The sequence below is a fragment of the Diuraphis noxia genome, unplaced genomic scaffold (assembly GCF_037042655.1).
Source record: "Diuraphis noxia isolate RWA-SAM2 unplaced genomic scaffold, SU_Dnox_SAM2 contig0001, whole genome shotgun sequence".
In the NCBI taxonomy this organism is placed as follows: Eukaryota; Metazoa; Arthropoda; class Insecta; order Hemiptera; family Aphididae; genus Diuraphis; species Diuraphis noxia.
Window position 1 is genome coordinate 34684655 of NW_028301711.1, and position 21281 is coordinate 34705935.

The following is a 21281-nucleotide window of genomic DNA, read 5'->3' on the forward strand; positions in this document are numbered from 1 at the left end:
GTCGTTCGGCGTCTACCGGTCGGCGCCGACGCCACCAACAGCATCGAGACTCGCGCAGAGGTGAGTAACGACGGACTCGATGTCTCGACATTAGATATTATACTAATTTACGCGCTAGCCGCGTGCCAAGTGCAACACCCCCATCCCCCACCACCCACCCAATCCAAAAAAAAACCAAAACAATTCCGAGCGGGGTGAGCTTACGTTAGGCACGTCTTACAATATTATATACAATATATACGCGTGACGGCAGTGACAATAATTACAATTACTGAATTCCATAACAATATAATATATTGTTTATATTTGTCGCAGTATAATAATATTATTGTGTGTACCTACACCTGCCGCCACTGACGCCACTGCCACCACCGCCGCCACCGTCGTCGTTGTCCCCTACCCCGCGCGCCGCGTTCGATGCACTCTTGATTGGTGGGGAGCAGGGAGGGGCGGATTTTTTCGCACCGCGCGAATCCGTATCGCATCGCATCGCATCGCCGCCGCCACCGCGCGCAACAATTTTCACTTCAGTCAGCCGTGTGTTGGTCCGTGTCACGTGTCCCCGATCCTGGATTTCGTCGTCGTCGTGTCTACCGTCGTTTTTTGCAATACGTCGTTCGCGGACTACACGCGTACCTATTCATCTGGGAAATCCAGAGTTCGCGTTCGACGACTTCTGTGCCGGAAAAACATTTTCGATTTCCCGCGCTTTTGGCGCTGAAGGATTTTTAAAATTTTATTTCCGGTGTCCGGTTTTCGAACATCACACGTTTCCGACGTACGCACAATAATAACAATTAATAAATTAATATTACACGTGTTACAATAATATATATATATAACATTGTCGTATAGATACAGCATACCGCAGTACGTACCAATTTGTATTTTTTTTTTGGTAGTGTGTGTGTGAGAGATAGTGTGTGTGTGTGCGTGCGCGAGCGCGTGCTTAGTAGTGTTTCTTATTTTTTTTTCATTTATTATTATTATTTTTTTTTTTTTTTGCACGAAACCATTTACCTCGAACAATATAATGAAGGTATTTATCATATTTTTATCTATTTCCTTATAAATCACTGTGGGCTGAAATTTTTTTCGTATAATTTTTTTTTTTTTTAATCGATGCGTTTCACGATTTGTGAGTTTTCTTTATAGTACTATACCTATCATATGCATGTTGTATACAGTCTAACTACGAGTACAGACCGGTAAATATGGGAAAGTTAAACGTTTTTTTCAAAACTAAAACTTTTTTTATTAAGAATTGTACTTGGTGAAAATATTGTTAGTATTTATTTTGTTAATTATTTATAATAATCATACTTTTATTATTAAAAAATAATAGCGTACTATTGAACTACTTACATTTAATTAAATTATTATTTTTTATGTTTCGGGTAATATTTGTATCTTTATATTTATAAAAATATTTCAGTGACTTAAATTTTTTGGACATTTATTTTTCAAATTGATTTACATTAATAATTATGTGCACCATGTAGATTGTAGATAGGGGAAATAGATGTACAAGAGAAAACGTTCTTATAATTTTTGCTAAAAACTGATAAAACACAAAATGAAATTCTTTTGACCAGATGTTTATTTTGAATTGTTACAAAAGTAGATAATCCTGTTTTTTGTTAGTTTTATATAAACCGGTTAAGATGAGCTAGACTATGGTGAATATTTCAAAATCTTTATCTTCCAACAATTAAAATTTTATAGAAATCTATCATGAACTGTACCAAATATTTTCGTGATCGAATAAAGTACACCAATCAGTAAAAGGGAAATATTCAAACAATTAACTTATTCAAGAGCTGATAGTTAAGTTATTTTTTTTTTATATACTTAATATATTAAAACCGTTAACAATTTATTTGAATGATGATTTTTTTTTTTTAATTTATCTTCAAACCTAGCCCAGTTATTCTGTACTAATATAATAACCTAATAATTTTATTTAATTAGCTTAAGTGTTCTATATTTTTTTTTCAAGTTACATTCGTATTGGTACTTAATAGTTATATGATATTATGATGTCCAACGTCCGTGTTTTTAGCCATCACTACGGAATGTATTATTTAATGTTTCAAAATACATAAAATAAATATATTTTGTTAGACCACCATAAATATGCATTATTTTAATAAAATATTGTGATATAAGATAATGACAAATAATAATAATTATACAATTATTAAGGAATGTGGGTTACTTTAGAAAATGTGATGTTTAAGTCATAAATAATTAAGTTTTATTACTTAGGTATTACTATATTAGGTACATATTATGTTAATAAATATTTAAACCATAGACATACACTTTTTACTGGGTGTAGTTGATTGTGTTTTGAATAATTTTTTTTAAACACTTTATTACTATTATAATATATATTATTTAAAAATCTTTTACTTAAAAATATTAAATAAGTTTCTATCTGAAATTAAAGTAACCTAAAATGTACTATAAAAATATGAATTTAATTCCCCTATGCATCATTATTTAAACTTGTAAAATTATAATAAGTAAAACTGTAAATTATTTAAAACAAAGATTAAAATATGAAAGGTATTTTCAATGTTATTGCCGTATTTACCGCGTTTATATTGTGTAAGGTCAGTTTTTAAACAAATTGTTTTGTGTGTGTGTGCAATAAACTTTAACAACGAAGGCATTCGTGTGGCACATCGTAATTTATGTTCGTAAACTGTTCTATTATAAATGTTTTTCAATTCCTAACGATGCATAAAACGTAATAACGCAACATGTTTGAATTCATCACTATTCACTTCTAAAAGTCGGTTCTAAAATGCAAAAAAATATAATTTTAAAATATACAATATAATAAGTACGATGGTAGTTGGTATAATAATATAGTATGCAGGGTATATAATAGAAATGGTATTTTTATTTTATGCAATAAAGAACTTAGTTTTAGATCAACATGGTTTTATTAGGATGAAACAACGCATTATAGTTAGTCATTATAGGATGTGACATAGGGTGATTGATTTATCATAAAACACTCATTATTTCAAAAAGTATTAACTTTTTTCAAAGTATTTTTTTACATGGTTTCAATTTGTTAAAAAACCAACGTTTTTATTAAAAAATTATATTTTTTATCCTTATCATTTTTTTAAGTTTTTTACTTTTTTGAATGGCAACATAGAGTTTTAATTTCATATTCCAAAGCAGAATATTTTTCTAAGTATTTTGATATATAAAAATCGAATTTGGGGCTAGTAGTTTAGGTGTTATATAAGTATTTAAAGTTTTGACAAGCGGAGTAGTGGACAAACATTTTGCGGGATAACCCCGACCACTCCAGTCTGCCAATCTAAACTTTAAATACTTATAACTCATAAACTACTAGCCCCAAATTCGATTTTTATATATCAAAATACTTAGAAAAATATTCTGCTTTGGAATATGAAATTAAAACTCTATGTTGCCATTCAAAAAAGTAAAAATCTTAAAAAATATTTAAAAATATAATTTTTTAATAAAAACGTTGGTTTTTTAACAACTTGAAACCATGTAAAAAAATATTTTGAAAAAAGTCAATACTTTTTGAAATAATTAGTGTTGTTTGATAAATCAATCACCCTATAACACAAAAAACGAATAAAAATATTCTGATACCTATATCATTTTTAATTTTAAATCAATCTAGTCCGTGATATTGTATTAAATCGCTATTTATAACTTCATTTTATAATAAATAGTAAATACTGATAGGTGCCTAATTAATCTTAAAAAAATTAATATTTTTTATCCACGTTTATCATAGATATTAGATAATAGGTACATCATAAACGGAACAACAATATAATATTGTATATATTAGAATACAATTCATAACCATATAACTACAGGGCATGGCCAAGAAACCTACGGGTGCCCACTACAAATTCTGTCAAAAATACACACACGTGTATCAAAAACCTACCCAACTTAAAACCCTGCAGTACCCTTCCTATACCCAATGACCTATGTTGCCGAGGGTAAATTAAATTAAAAAAATTAAAAAAATATAACTACAATATTAAATTTCAGATTTATTTTGTACTGTACTTCACATCTACGTCTATAAACATTAAAAACATTATGATTTACAGTATTATACTTTGTAAAATTCTATTGCAAGACCCCAATAAAGTTATAAAAGAAGTTTATGTTTTGTTTTCAACATGATTAACTGCCAATTGCCATAAATTTGACTATATAAAACCACGGGGATTAAAATGAGATTCCAGTTTGCCCACGTGAAATCGCACAAAAAATTATTTATGCCTAATTTCTCGTATAATCTTGTGATCGTAATAATACTCTAACCACAGATATATTTAAGAATTTAGACACACATTTCTATACTAATTTATCCGTTGCTGCGTCCTACTCATTGCACTAATTTAAAAGAAATACAAGTGCATTCGTGTACACCTATGTATAGCGAATTCAGTAGGAAAATAAACATTTGTTCACTATTTCGAATATGAACAATAGGTTTTAAAAGATGTAGGCATCTACACGTCTGTTGCGTTGTCTCTTCTCAAAACATACATAAAACATTAAATTACGCAAATAAACGAGTATGAGTCTTTATGTTGACATTACAATATACCTAGGTAGGTATAATAAAATCATTATAAAGTTATGTTATTGTTGAAAATTGCTCAGGTATTATACGTATTTTTAATGTCATTTGTAATAATATGTAAATATCAATTCTACCTGTAATGTTTGGACTTTTTGGGGAATTTGGTGAGATAAATTCTAGTATAATATACTCATATACTTTTATTTTGACGCCAAATGCAGATATCGATGAAAATTTGAATATCGTTTAGTCGTATAAAATAAATAGTCAATATACATTCTACGTGATGATAATATGCGCTAGACTAACGACACATCAATACCTGTTTACGAATAACAATAATAATACATATCAACAAAGTAGGTGTCGATACAAAAGATATATTTTTTATAACAATGAACGAAACTAAAATATAATAAAATCGTAATATGTTTCGTTGCTTCAAAAGAAATAATATATAACATAATACAAGTTTCATTGAATTTTTTTCCGCAAAAGTGTATAACGTATGTCCCAATATTTATATAAATACATACATATTTATATATGTTGTATAGACTTATGTATAGTGTTCGATCTATATACTTACTAGCCAAAACGAGTTCGTGATTTATTTATTTTCGTTTATTCTACATAATATATGCGTATGAATATAAAATGAAAAAAAAAATGATATCTACAATAAAAAAAGGGTGTTTTTACACATCAGCGGACTTAACTGAAACATGTATTATATGTAAATTCGAGAAAAAAAAGTCAATAACAATAATAATAATTTGTACATAGGTATAAAATATAATATTGATATGTACACTGTATACTGTATGAGAAAAAAATACTCTATTTTGCATTAAATACCTATATTTCTATACCAACGACGTATCATAAGAAATCTGTATAATATAATATTTATATTTTTTAATGACTTAGCTATAGAAATATTAATTATTGAGTACCGATGAGTTTCAAAATAACGACATTAATTCTCAACGGTAACTAAACGTTTTACTGTACGGTTCGGATTAAAAGGAGAATTATTTCGAAAATAAAATAAATGTGAGTTATACTATTAATATTATATTGCCAATGTGCGTATTGTATATTATATTATAGCACTATTTACACAATTTATGTTTTCATCTATTTATCATCATATTTTTGTAATGTTTCCATGGTTTAAATGATTATTAATATCGTAGTATTGTAAAAACACATATCTCAATTCATTGATAAATCAGCTATTACCTATATGTATATCAACCGGATCTAATATGTTTCGTTAAAGTATTGAACGAAGTATAAATTTACAATAAATTTATTATTTATTTTTATGACCTACACATTTTATTCAGATGTAACCTATTAGGTAGGTGTTGAAGTATACTACACTGCATATAGAATTAAATCATTTTTAATACGTCTTCCGTCCCAGCTTAAATCCTATACTATTTGTTTAACTGACAGCTAAACTGATGGTACTGACGTCTATGTTTTATTTTCCAACTGAGTTTTATGAATTTTAAGGGGATGAGTAAAAGGCTGGAGGGATTTTTGTTCATGCGACGTCAAAAATTGTCTAAAGCTTGACCTCTATAGCTTTCATGTATTAAATCCATAATATAACGTATAAGTACGTGGGCCTATACATCGTCTACAGAAACGAATACGACACATCTTTTTCCATATATAGGTTATTCAGTGTTGAGACTTATCTAGATAAATGTGTTAATCATCTTAAATAGGTAGATAAAAATCTAAATGTTATCTATTTATCTATTTTACACGATAACTCTAGTCATCTAGATATGTTTTTTACGTTGTAGAAATTATTTTAACTAATTTTAATATTATTGTAGGTACTCAGGTTTCTGGTGATTTTCGTTCGTTTAGTCGCCATGTATCAACGACGACGATTAGACAATATAAATTTATATTATAGTATAATATTATTATCAGTTAATTGTTATTTGTTACCTACCTATTACTTATTTTTTATTACTCTTTAGTCATTTTAGTCAATAGTCTGTACTCTATATCCGGATTCGCAAGCCGAAATTCTAAAATATGCTGACAGATATGTGGGTAATTAAAATAAATTAAATAATGTCAGGTCAAAAAGTGGAAAGTCCGAACTTCATAGAATTTATAAATAGCTAAATAAATGATTATTGCGTTAAAAAATTCTTCGATTACATACAGCCTATGAATGCAAGTATGCATCACGTGCGTGAAACATTTTGTATATAACATGTAGGTTATATATATATATATATATTGTGATACACTTTCCTGTATTTTATTAATTTACATATCACTTGGTTTAAATAAAATATATTGAAGTTTAATTTTTAAGTTAAAAGCATTAATTCAATACAGAAATAAATACATTGGATTTTCAAAATGTACCTCTTTTTTATTCTAAAAATAAAAACAATTTTTAAATTATAAAAACATTGAAATAAATTTAAAATACCTAAAATAAATACAAAATGCTGTTTACATGATAAGCTTTGATAGGTAGGTACCTACATATCTTTCATCAAATACAATTTTAATTTTTAAATACTGTTTAAAATTCATCTATTTGAAATTTATCAAGATATAAATTTTGTTTATCTTTTATCTATAATAAACAGATAATTTTAGTTGAGTTTATCTTTATCTTTATATAAATAGATTTTAGTTCTATTATAATTATCTTTATTTTGATAAAAACTATTTATCTGAACTCAACACTTAGGGTTGGTACAAGCGATTGTGTTTTTGAAATATATATCAAAGTCAACTTCACAACGATAAAAATATTATAGACTAATAAAATTGTTGCAACTTGTTTGCACACGTCACACACTTACACGCATATGTGTACGGTACATTTGTCGATATCTATATACACATTACGGAAATATTTTTTAGTACCTACTATAATATCGTGATCAGACAGAATCAAAATATTATTGTTAAGAGAAAGATAATCCATTAAAAAAAAATGTATTTTTAAACGCCCCAGCTAAATTATTTGATGTTAAAAATTTTCAGTTTGCTATATTTTTGTTTTTGTGATGAAAACTGTTTCGGTTGACAAAAAAGTAAAATGCAGCCGTCATTATCTCATTTTGTGAAAAAATACATATTATTTTAGTGAAGAAGGGAATAAAGGTCATCTCTGACGTTTGCGGAAGTGGATGCGAATAACGCCACTCATATTTTTCTATACTAATACCTATACAATATATTATATGACTTTAAAATTGCATAAACATATTTAGTTTCAATATACCTAGAAAAATTCTAGCTCCAATTCGTTTAGCCTGATCGTCGCAAGCCTATAATAAGGGGGGGATCACTAAAAATTTCGTTTCTGGGCCAAAATATTCAAGTATATTATGCATCCCACCACATATTATTAAACCGTTGACGCTAGTCTGAGTCGTGAGGTTAGCATTGTATATATATGTGTGTGTGAGAGCGTGTGTGAATGTATGCATTTTTTTAACGGTTGATGATTTGGATTAAGACAACATGGATAAAGTGCAACACCGTATACTTATTTTTAAATTCTGGTAGAGTGCAGTTCGTGGTGACAGTGTAGCTTTATCGTAGATCACTTGCACATATGTAATGTAATTTTAAACGATTGATGTGTTATATTTTTATTTTTTATTTAGCTTGTACCTACATCGTCATTGACTATCTAACTTACCTTTATCTAACAATGATGTGTGTAATTGTAACAGCTGAGTTTATATTATATAGTATAAATACTTATAATATTCCCGTAATATCATTGCCATTTTATAATAAATTAATTGTGAATTATGATGCATAAACATCGCCATATTATTATATTCGGGAGCACACGAAAACGAAAATCTGTTTTTTGCCAAAACTCTTTGGATTTCAAGTTAAAAAAATGTTATCGTTGACCGTATATAAAAGCTTTTTCCTTTATAGATACAAAATGTATACGAGTATATACAGTGGCGGCTTGAACTTTTTTTCCCTCGAATCACCTTTAATATTTTTACACCACCCACCCTAAAATATAGTTATTAGTTATTACTTATTACTGTAGATACATTATCTGCTGAGTACACATTACGGCTATATACTATTTATTATTTATTATTCAATATTTAAATTACCAACCTGCAAAAATGGTCCAGTCTACCTTTTCCAACCATAAGACCCACCCACCCACCCATTAATATTTGTGTGAATCGCATGATGATTCAAATATACTCCCTTCAAACCGCCACTGTATATTTATAATACACATATATATATATCACACACTATATCTGATGTTCATATCACAACTGCAATATACGTCAATGATTTTATTATTATTTATTCCACTTGCACTCCGGTCTTGATTAAATGATTTCACGAATGTTTCGACGGTTTTGAGTCACGCGATTTTACTTTTTAAAACGCATTGAAGTTCCAAATTTATTTTACTTGTATAAACTATATTGTATATATATTATGCATTAGGTAATATAAATTCTCCAAAGTAAATTTACTATGCCAATAATAAAACGCAGAATATACTGACTGCAGATTTGCCATCGTGGTCGCGATCGGATATAGGTATAAAGCTAAATTGTTAAAAAGTTGTCCAATTAATAAGTTTAATTTTTAGCTTGAGTCATATACAATACATTGCAGGTTTAATTATTCAAAAAATTATGCAGTTTTATCGTTTTTAAACATTTGAGCCATTTTTGAAGTAAATAAAGGTAATATCATTGAGAACTTTCAACCTGTATTAGATACCTACAATTTATAAGTGAGTTTATATAAAGTTACTAAAGAATCTATTAAGAGCTGAAATAACGTCTAAATCAAACTTACGCAATATTTATAGTAAATGTAATAAACGTATAATGAGTAGGTTAGGTAATTAATTTGTATGTTATATCTATATAGAGGTATAAGTAAGACTATATTAAATTTTGAATGTAATATAATTATATTATGTCGAATATGTTTAAATTATCTTTAAACTATGAGCAAGAATTTGATACACATAATTCAGTCATTGATCATTATAATTAAATATCAACTTCATTTTTTAAGTTTTCAGCCCACAGTAAAATTTATATTTATATTTATATTTATGTTGTAACATACAGAGATATTTTTAACTTGCATGCCACTATACATATCGTAAGTACTTAGTAATTAGTATTGTATACGGTGTATGTAATAGATTTATAGTTCCGTAATAGAAATTTATAAAATAAACATTTTATTTAAAAAAACAGTATTGCAAAAAAAATAAATTTTCATTATAGCTTGTTATTTCTTTGTTGATTTAAGTATAAGCTATGGTGAGTAATAATTTTAACAGTTTTTTGTTGTATTTTAAGTATTTAAAGTAAAAAATTGAAACTATAGTCAAAACTTATGATCATCAGACATTAATCACAAGTCAATAATACATATGATGATCACTACCATAGGTGTAAATGTGGCCTATAATAAAATACAACAACAATGAATACTCATTTATTTAAAAAAAAAAGATAAATATTCATTAAATCATTGATATTTAAAAAAAAATTTAATGCAATAGGCAGTAAAATATTATTTATTACAGGTATTATACCAATATACATTAGTTGAATGTTTGAATACTTTTGGTGTATTTTTAAAACATTTTTTTACTAACCTACAGACCTACAATTAAATTTGAAAAATATCAAAATAATTTAAATTAAATTTAAATGCGTAAATGAAATAGTATTAAATTGAGGTGCCAATAAAACAAATTTAAAAGATTATTTATACAGTTTAACACAACGTAATTAATTATATCGACGAAAAACTTTGTCCATTGTTCGATATATCTATATATAACTATAAGTATATATTTATTTTCAATTGTAATAAAATTGAAACGATATTATGTCTTAGCATTATATAAATGTTATGATCCTTATGTTGATAGTGTTCTACTAAAAAATACGAGATTATTATTTTTATATTGCAAAGGAGAGGGGATGCCCCAGCATTAGCATTATTCATTTCAAATCATTTAAATTATTCGTTTACTAATTTGCGTGATTTAATTGTTCGTGGACGTTCAAACAAATACATTTTGGGTGGGAAAGAGAAATTGGAATTTGCAATCAGATGCTACGTGAACGGAAGCCCACTCCCCACAATGTCCACCTATTCGCTTACTGCTTACATTCTTTTTGTATTTATGTTCTCATATTACACCATACCTAATAATGGTTGATTGTAATTCATTTATGACACAAGTTATTTATCTAGTGTAGTATATTTAAATAGTCTGGCCAGTCTGGGATTTCTACACCATGAGAAATCGTGAGTTACTTGAGATAGGGTAGGTAGTTAAGTTAATGTAAAAATGTCCTAGTAAAATTCTTAATTTACTGGCTTTAAAAATTCTTAATATCAGGAAAAATGTATACGGAAAAACAATTTTAGATAAATTTGATTTCGATATCTTTAGATAATATCTATCTATCTATCTTTAGATAGATACTTTTAAATTTGACTTAATATTAATATAGTATCATTTTCTATATATTATCCAATATCACTCCTGTCTACACAAAATATGGAATTGAGAATATTAACATGTTATTTATTGCATTTATCGCCTTTATATTTTTATTTCGTCAAGTCCATAAATTTGAGATGTACGGTTTTTACGAAAATTATTACCGTTTCAATTAAGCCACGTGTCTGTTACGTAAATTACAATTATTCATTGTACCTTTTTTTTTGTTTTTACCAAAACTTAAAATATTTGTTTTTAATTTCACAAAAATCTGAGATGGTACTAATTACGTAAATAAAGTTAATATGTGAGATTATTATAAAAAAACAATTTATTCCTCTTTTTAGATAAAGTGTTTAGAATTGTAACATATCATATTTAACGAGTTAAGTACGTTGTAAGTGTCTTAGGCGAGAAACTGATAGAGGATTGTTATATATATATATATATTACAAATTTATCAAACAAGCTGCCTACAGCTTGAATGTTGAGTTACCAGTAAACACAGTATATAGAATCAATAATAAGAAAACATATACCTGGTTGATTAAAACATTAAAAAATATATTAGGCAACAGAATAGCTGAGTGTGCGGCTTACTAAAAGCGCCCCTGATCATTACTAAATGATTTTACAATTTTACTTTTCACAATAATTTAAAAAAAAATGTAATGCGTTAAAACCTATATTTCATGTAGATAAAATGTTGCTCTTTTTCTCAAAAACATTCCTTTTTTTTTGTTAGAAATAAGAATACTTCTTACTTGAAAAATTCTTAGAATTTTCAAATTACTTATTTTTTATAGTCAAAAATATTTTCATTTTGCTAATAGAAAAAATAAAAACCGACAATCCTTCTATTTAGGTTCGATAATTATTCCTGTGAAGTAATTTATTTTTCGATATTATACATCACATCAACCCTTCCCCCCTAAAACGGTGTAGGGCAGTAGATTAATGGAAAAGTATTATAATTAAGATGACAACTTAAGTATAAAATATAATTTCTAAATTGTATAGATTAATTGAGAACAATTTGGAAAATCGGGATCAGACTCATTTCATGTAAATAGTAGTGTCTATCAAAAGAACTATAGATATAACTAAAAAAATAACAGTTAACTAATTTGTATAGGTATTTATTAATATAAGTTATAATATGAAATCTCGATACGCAACCTGCTGCTATGATTTAAAATATTACGAGTATTGTACTGCCACCAGTTACCTATCGTAGTGTGGATGAATTCGACCTGCGAATTGGTTTACTAAGTGACAACATAAGATAACTTGAAAATAACTACTAGACCCATATGTCAATATTTAGAACTAATTTTTAATGCTTTATGTATTATATATACATAAAATATATTGTACTATATTGTCTATAACTTTATGTAGGTAAAATAGGTTAGCTTTAATAATTATGCTATTGCCGTTTGGAAAGAAATAGGTACATAGTGGTTTGCTAATAGCTATATACATTATATATATATATATATAATGTATCATCTTGCCAAAAGCCCACCACCAATCAGTACCTATAATATTATCTTAAATCATGCCTGCTAGTAAACATTTTTTTTTATTTCATATTGCATGTGTATAGAATTAGTAAGTAAACAAAAATTAAAGGGAAATTTGAGGGAAGGGAATATCACTCAAAAACGATCACGTGGTACATAAATATGTGACTTGAGCAAACGGCGTAGTGTGGGCAACACTATAGGTACTATACCATCTTAGCTATACTTATTGTATACGCGGGCTACATTCGAATTACCATGGGCAACGTTTTTGCGTTCATTGACTTTTGACGGAAAGCAGACAACAGTGGAGAAGAGGAGAGAAAGAAAAGAATATAAATAAAAATAAATAAATAAATAAATCGTTGCGTCGTCATTTGGCATACGTCGATGGCGACGGTGCATATGCGACGACTAACACCTCGTGTGCTAATGGTCGTCATGAGCTCTATAGTAGAAAAAAAAAGGCAAAAGAAAGAAAAGAAAAGAAAAAAAACAGGGGAAAAAATCCACCGGTAAAAAAGCGACATAAAGAGGGGAGGATTGGCGGATGGAGACGAAAATAAAAGAATGATTGCGTGCGATCGAGAATCGACGTTAATTCAGTACCGATCTATTTCGGTCTGATGCACCGCGCCCTACTGCATCACGATGCAGATAAATGCATTTGCACTGTTACCGTAGGCTGTGCGCCCGCGACGTCGTCCAGTCGATCACCACGAAACCTGTGTAGTTATATTATTTAAAGTAACGAGTTGCGATCTGTAATTTATGAGTCATAAGTATAAGTCAAAAGCTCTTATTGACATTTGTAGCGATAATATTATGTATGCCGTATATAACACTACCAGATCAATTTGAAATTAAAGACAGAGAAGGCAAAAATAAACTAAAAGGCATTTTATAATTAAAAATAAAAAGGCTTTTGACTTAAAATCTAAACTCAACTTATGATTAAATTTTTGAGCAAAATAATTCAAAGATTTTAAAATTGATGATACGGGTGCTCTATTGGCACGGGAAAAAGCTTCAGTATCATAATATACTTATGTCAGTATTAACTGATTGGCGATTGCAAACCAATAAGCCTGTGTCGCGAGATTTATACGATTTAAAAAATAATTTTTCCACTCGTGGTATGTAAATGCGATCATATGTAATCCACATATTTATACATATTGTACAGTTTACCTCAGAATAATTTTTCCGGTAAAATCCGCGTATCTCGTTCGTATAAATTGTATTGTGCACTTATCCGTGTGATGAAAAAAGCGGAAAACTGACTACACGATATTTGAACCGCCGTAATACTTATTATTATGATATGGGTGTATGTTTGAAACGTGTCCGCGGGTAGGTATATAAATTAATATTAAAATATGACTGTATTATATTATTACAGATGTTGCACGTAGTAGGTACCTATGTTTAAATATATATATATATGATGATTTAGTTTTGTGCACGCTAACACTGGATCGATAAATATTATTACTTTGACAAAACGACGAATCAACGAGTTAAACTTCGACGATATATTATGTATCATATCAACTACAATATGCCAATCTATAAAGATACAGTGTTTAAAATTGGAAACATTCCATATGAACAATATTAAACATTAGATTTTTTTTTTTCTTAGCTATAGGTAGGTACGTATGAAAAGCCAAGTACTTATTTCATTAAACATAATATTATAGTAACCATTTAAATGTATTCACTTGTTTTTAAAAATATATCGATAATATAAGTAAGTATTGAATTTGAATCTTTACTTAATATAATATTTAATTTCTGAATATTAATTAGTTAGTTAAAAATTAAATTGGCTTTTTTCGATTAATTATAAAATTTTACGTTATATCTATAGGCTAATTACTCACTCGATAGGTACCGTTTAGGTACACAATATATGATTTATTCAATTAAATCTGTATTATTCCTATTGATTTTAAAGTCTAATTAACACAAACGAGTAATTTCCAAAACCGTTACAACTAATCTACAATAAGAAGAATGTCCCATATCCACATAAAATGCATTTTCCAAAAAAATATTTAAGTAATTATTATTTTTAATAAATTTAAAGTTTCATATAGTCACTCTACTAACCTAGGTGGTAAATTTAAAGAATTTATATGTTATAAATGCTGGATATCTACCTATCATAATATTATTTAGTATTTTTCCATTTTCCACTGATTCCACTCGATTAGTAATCTAAATGTGTCATCAATTTGTACATATTAATATTACCAATTTATATTTTACATTTCCTAAAGCTAAGAAAATTAAGTTCATGAAATCGTTACATACATGTAACAATCGTTGTAACATGTCATTAACATTTACATGCAAAAAGATTTTTGTTATACAGTTTTTAACATTTTATGAAATGTTTGATAATTTTATATTTAGTGAAACTTTCAAACATTATCGTATTGGTAAAGTTAATTGTAATATATAGCTTTATTAGCTGTCGGAAAGAGACTCGAGTGATTGTTTTTTTATTGTTCTCATTATTTAAAACTGTATAAACAGTTCATAATAAGTATACTTTTTAATCGATTTTCTCGCGTAATTTGTGAATTTTATAAGTAGGTGCCCACAAACGATTAAAACTGATAAACACCATTTGACCAATCGGATAAAATAATGTACTTCTCGTCCAAATGAATAGTAGTGATTGTCATAACGGTGATAATTTATCTGTCACGAGTAAGTCGTACGGAATGCGTACTACATAGATGTATTATACTCATACATACGCATAAATAATAATACTATAAGTCTGTAAAGTGTAATATTAATAAAAATTACATTGGGTGGCTTGGTGAGGCGCGGTCGTACGCTCAATCTGCAGAAACGCACTGAGCGTACGTACCGGCCGCAGTTGCTAGCTCCCGGATGGGTGACCACCCGGGATTTTTAGCAACATATCCTTGCCACGCATACAAAACACGTGTTACAACCCTACCCACTTAAAAGCCTATAAACAAATATACAAAAATAACCCCTACCGTACCACCCCACACCCAATGGCCTATGTTGCCGTGGGTTCTCTTTACAAAAAAAAAATTACATTATATACAGTAAGTAGTCTATTTATTTTACCCTTTGAGATATTATGTGGTTTTTGATTTATAAAATATAAAATCAACTACTATATTATAACATTATTATGATTAACTGCAGTGTGTCGGTAAACGGGTTTCTCCTTTTTTTTCTATTTCTTGTACATATACCCATAAAGATATATCCCACCTCGGCCTTTCATCAAAGTTATACTTTTATATTATACCTGTTTATAGTCACCATCAGTTGGTTAAGATTGGTCTGGGTATCCCTAAAAAAAAAATCAAAATTCTTAAACTAATCGGCTTTTAAGCTTATATTCTACACAAAAATAATATAAATCGTTTTTACAAAGAACAATAGGTAAGTACACAAAATTCAGAGCAATCGATATTTTTGATCTATGTATACAATCTAGACCGGCGACTGAGGAGAGATCTCCTTAACACGAAGCAACTTTTTAATTTGTTGGAATTATGAAACGGAAAACATAAACAAATGTAAATGATTAGACGTATTTTCAAAAATTGAATTCTCATAATAATATTACTTCAAAATATTTTTTATTATTTATTTTTTATTCACCAGAAAATTTACCGACCTAATGAACGGCTCTAGATAAATAAAAATCAATCATGCTGGGTTCCACGAACATGAACAATTATACTAAATATTTAATTAAATATTAAAGCTTAATAGCTAAAATAGTCCAATAGATAAAATAATAGTGTCCCTTAAACATGGTTTAGTGACCGATGGTTGGTACATAACATTCTAGACGTTTCAGTGAACCGTAAGATTAATCAGTTTTTTATGTAACTCGGCATAAGTAGATATGAATAATATATTCTACTATGCTAATAGAAAAATATAATATACGTTTGTTGTTTACTCTAAATTTTACGTTCTTCTACATTTTTTACAGCTGAAATTTATTAAAATAATTTATTTTCATTTTCTTCGCTCGGTTGCGTCTAAATACATAATGTTATTTAATCATAATAGGTATATTGTTAAATAATAATAAGTAACTGATAAAATATATAACATACAAGTTGTTGTACCTAAAATCTACCTATATTGACACTAAACGCGTTTGAATATTTTATTATAAAAGACATGTTATAATATACAATAAATAGCAAAAGTTTTCCTTTCTTTATTTCAACCAGCTAGGTACTTTAAACTTTAATGTTTATACCGATAGCAGCTATGCATATTTATATATATGAATTTATACACGGTATATAGCTTGTAAGTAAACAATAATAAATGGTATTTTTCGTTATGAGTTTTATAAAATTTAAACTGTGCGCGTTTGTTGTATACAGATTACAGACCAATCAATTGAAGGCGCCGACGCATTACTAACATTGAACGCATTTCCAATATATTCTATACTGTCATAGAAATTAATTTTTCATCTAAATAAATTCGACAACAAGACACTAGACCCCGTACTTAATCTTAACGCGGGTTTTTTCAATAACTTTTTTCAACTATTTATAATATAAGTAGCCTGAAAGTAGGTGTTTTGCATATCTTAATTTTTTGACGCAATGCATCTTTTTAAAATCACATTATGAAATAAGTGTACCTAAGCGAAGTGAATAAATAATAACCAACATATCATACCGATGTTTTAATACGACTTCTACGAGAATGAATAGTGAAAAGATTACTTTTCAGCGTCAACGTTGACCATTCCAGGCTTCAGCTCTACCGAGAGTGCAATATAGTTTTTAGCATCATATCCCTTTAGAAAAATTATTAAAACAAATGAATTTAATGATCAAAGAAACCCGAAAAATATAAACTTGGGGTGGATCAAATTAAAAAATCTATAATAACACATCACCTACTATTTTTTATTTGTTTTCACAAGTGCAGTTAAAACAGTTAATATTAACTAACTTCATCATGCCACACAACACCACCACCCTAAGGACACCCTTATGTGAGTCATAAGTATTTATTATTACCTATGTACGATATGGTCGATATGTACGTACATACATTATTATGCATATATAATCAAACTTAAAGCAACATTTTAGAAGGAACTTCAATGCTTTCAGTATGATTTTCAAAATATCATGCCATGGTGGTATTTTTAAGCATCTAAAAGTTGTAGATAAACTTGCAGAATGATACAATGATGCTTACCTATATAATTCTAAATACACTACTGGACTACCTATCGTTAGCATTATTGTACATTATTGAAATTATTACTTTATAGATACCTATACTTGTATGGAAACTTTTTGATGACGATTTGATTTATATTTTCTTCTTATATAATTTAATTTATAATATTATAAGATGAATGAATTATAAACTAAATACACAATTCCCTTGGACTAATTACTGATCAAATTTACACGTCATGTTGTGTCCTAAATGCATGTATAGCAAGGTGCAAATAAGTGCATTGATAATAATTAGTATATGATAATTATTGAATTAATTTGTCTTATTAGTAAAAAGACCATAATTATTTTTATTTTTTGAATCACGTACATCCATATCTCAATTTAAGATTTCTACCCCTTTTTACCATGTAATGATTACAATATTTAATGTACACTATGATCAAACTATTTAATTCAATACACTTTTTATAGTATTACTAATTAAAATGCTTAAAATATGTTATTGTCAATTGTCACACATGCAATCAAGTTTATAAATGCTTTATTAAACACATACTTTACATTTTGAACGTTTGTACATTTGTTCATTAGAAATCTCACATAATATCTACAATTTACATATTTTTATTATTGTTATTAATTAGTAATTTCGTTTTGTTTAGATCAGTTGCTTGTGATCTATTTCGGATTAATTATACCTACAACACAGAGTCACAAATTCATCACAGTTTATAACACCACAGGCTCACGGAAATTCTGGAACTTTTAGAAATTTTCCTAATATTATAATATTATTATTATTATTATTATTATACGCTATTATTATGTTCTTTACTATTGGTCGAAAAAATATAATTAAATAATTAATTTCCACAAGTGTGTTCACAAAAATGTTCCCACGTTTGGGTGGTTGAAAAGGAGTGGGACAATGTATTATAACCACAGTAACATTTTACAACATAATATTTTACTGTTTCAAACTTTTCGTATTATGTTTATAATTTAGAAAAAATCAATGATATTTACTGTATTTTAATCACGCTGAGATGTACGAGAGCACAATAAACATTTTTTATAGTGTTTATACTTATCAACATTTAAAACTATTATTAAGTAAACAATGAATTTATTTACTAAAAAAATAGCTTTCAAATATATTTATGAAAATATATCATGCATTATGGTCTATGGCCTGTGGGTACCATATTGGTACAAGAAAATTAGATGCCGGTGCCTCTAATTTTCCGATTTTCATCAACGGGTGAATTTACTATCGTTAGTAGAAAGAAATTGATACAAAATAAATATAATACATTATTATAAATTAATATAATAAACCTAATAAAATAATAAGTATTTATTTCCAAAAGTCCTATACAGTAACATCCGTTGATATCCCCTACCAAATAATAAGCTTATAATATGATCATTCGACTGAAGATGAAAATAAATAATTCCAAAAAAAAATGAATTTTCTTAATGACGTATAAATATTAAATTATTACATATCCACAGAGAAAATTCTGGAAGCAATCTATGATATACATCTATTTACAACCTAATGGTTAATATATAAATATTTTTCATAATGCATAACACTGACAAAACTTAATAATGCATGACAGCGACTGGTGATTATGTAGTATAAATTTATTAGACATATATTGTCTATTTTTAGAAATTTACTGACAAATAGCAATTTTTTGAGTAGATATATTATAGTACCAAGAATGTGCAGTTGTTTCTATATGAGTTACTTGTTGAACACCTCATTTTTTTTTTTTTAATACAAAACAACAATTTTTAATTGTATTCCTTTGTATATCCTGTTTTTTTCATCATGTAAAACATAATATCTTCGTTTTTATTAGCAACTGTGAACTATCACTTATTAAGACGCTGAATACCGAAGTTCCCCGTAACAATACCTCGGCTACCCATCATACATCGATGTTGTTAGTTAGTTTTTTCTGCTGTTTATATTTTGAATTTTCAAAAACGTTACCATCAGAACAGATAAAGAACAGATAATAGTAAGATAGCTCTGTAATTTAAATTATTTAGAGTACTTTACTATATCCACTGTACCACATTTCTACAAGATTATTATAACATCTAATAGAAGATGGTTTTACTATCTCAAATGTGACCCTCGTGAAAACACCTAATATGTATTGTCAGATGTACAAAAATGTTCTAATTTTAATTTTAGTTCCAAAATATAACTTCTGTATAACACAGGTACTATAGATCAGTAATAATTAATTGTTGGTTTATTTCAAATTTATAAGTACGTTGGCCACATTTTAGATTCTGAGCGAAGCGATAAATGTATTGATTTTACAATGTTGTGTGTGTGTTATTTTTTTGTGTCTGTGTATACGATAAGTTGTCAAAATAATGTTTGATTTTCAACTTCAGTAGCTTTTCTGGTTGAAAAGTGAATCAAGTTGGTGCACTGGGGAGGTAAAATTTTGAAATTCCCAGTAGTTTTCAAAAGCATCAGGAAAAACAGAAAAAAAATTAAATAATAATTACCATAGACACATGAAATTTTCCCTGAATGATAAGACTAAAATTTTCTATACTTGATACAATTTTCAAAATATTTCAAATCTTTTTAAGTTATTTATAGGCATTTTAAATCTTCAATTTTTATATTTTATTTTTTTATAAATTACAATAAAATTTTATTGGTCAGGTAAAAAAGCTTCAAAATGTAATACAAGGCTTCTTATATAAAGTCACACAATAGTGGTTAAAAAAAATTAAAATACAAAGTCACAATTTTTTTTAATAAACATTGAAGGTTTGAATTTTGACAAAATAGGTAAAAATCATGAAAATTCGCAATTTATATCGTGTTAGAAATTCATAAACATTTTTTTTTTTAATCTAAGATTTTAAAATTCAATACAATATTCTTCATGAGTTTGTCTACTTTTATCAAATAAAAAATGTCTACTGAAAGTCAAATAAAATTTTTATGAGCATTTGAATTACAACATTGAATATTCACTCAATTTCTCTTGTACTGATATTTTATTTTGTTGTTTTTGAAAAATGAATTACTGTATAAACTTGAAATGTATACCAAATGTCTGTTTTAACAATTCCTATATTATGGTTGATAAAATTCAAAATATTTCAATCATTTTTAAGTTATTTATAGACATTTGAAATTTTCCGTTATTTTAGTTTTTTATTCTATAAACTTGAATAACATTTTATCCATTGAGTCAAAAATCTTGAAAATTTAATACAAGATTTCCCATAGTTTGATTTAATAGCAGTTGAAAAATATTGAAAATATACGTTTTTTTTTCCTAACTATTTCAAGATCAAATTTAGACAAAATTTATTTAATTGAAAATTTA

General features: G+C 27.6%; 1 protein-coding gene across 2 annotated transcripts in view; it reads left to right on the top strand.

Annotated features, from left to right (window-relative positions):
• Positions 1-523: 523 nt before the first annotated feature.
• The window catches only part of Hr38 (Hormone receptor-like in 38), a 90990-nt gene continuing 70232 nt past the window's right edge, over positions 524-21281 (top strand). The window contains exon 1 of one of the 2 annotated variants that reach the window (XM_015517994.2): positions 524-1039. The gene's annotated coding sequence lies outside the window, so the exon portion shown is untranslated. The remainder of the gene's footprint in view (positions 1040-21281) is intronic. The other variant, XM_015517996.2, reaches the window with a different exon arrangement.